Source organism: Geospiza fortis, unplaced genomic scaffold, assembly GCF_000277835.1.
Source record: "Geospiza fortis unplaced genomic scaffold, GeoFor_1.0 scaffold172, whole genome shotgun sequence".
NCBI lineage: Eukaryota > Metazoa > Chordata > Aves > Passeriformes > Thraupidae > Geospiza > Geospiza fortis.
The window spans coordinates 5,428,724-5,428,946 of NW_005054309.1; positions in this window are offsets into that span (position 1 = coordinate 5,428,724).

Sequence of the window (223 nt, forward strand, 5' to 3'; positions counted from 1 at the left end):
AGTTGCTTTTGTATTTAAAATAGACTTCACTTAATTCTGCTTCTCGTGGTAATTCAGGAATTGAAATCACTTAGGTCCTGCCAAATTCATTAACATGGTGTACTAAAGGGAATGTCTGTTTGGAAGCCTTTCTAAAAGTAGAATAAAAATAAATATATACACAGATTCTTAGGTTTTTTGTTATGTTTTCTAAAGAGGAGAAAAATAACTTTCAGTATCTCTT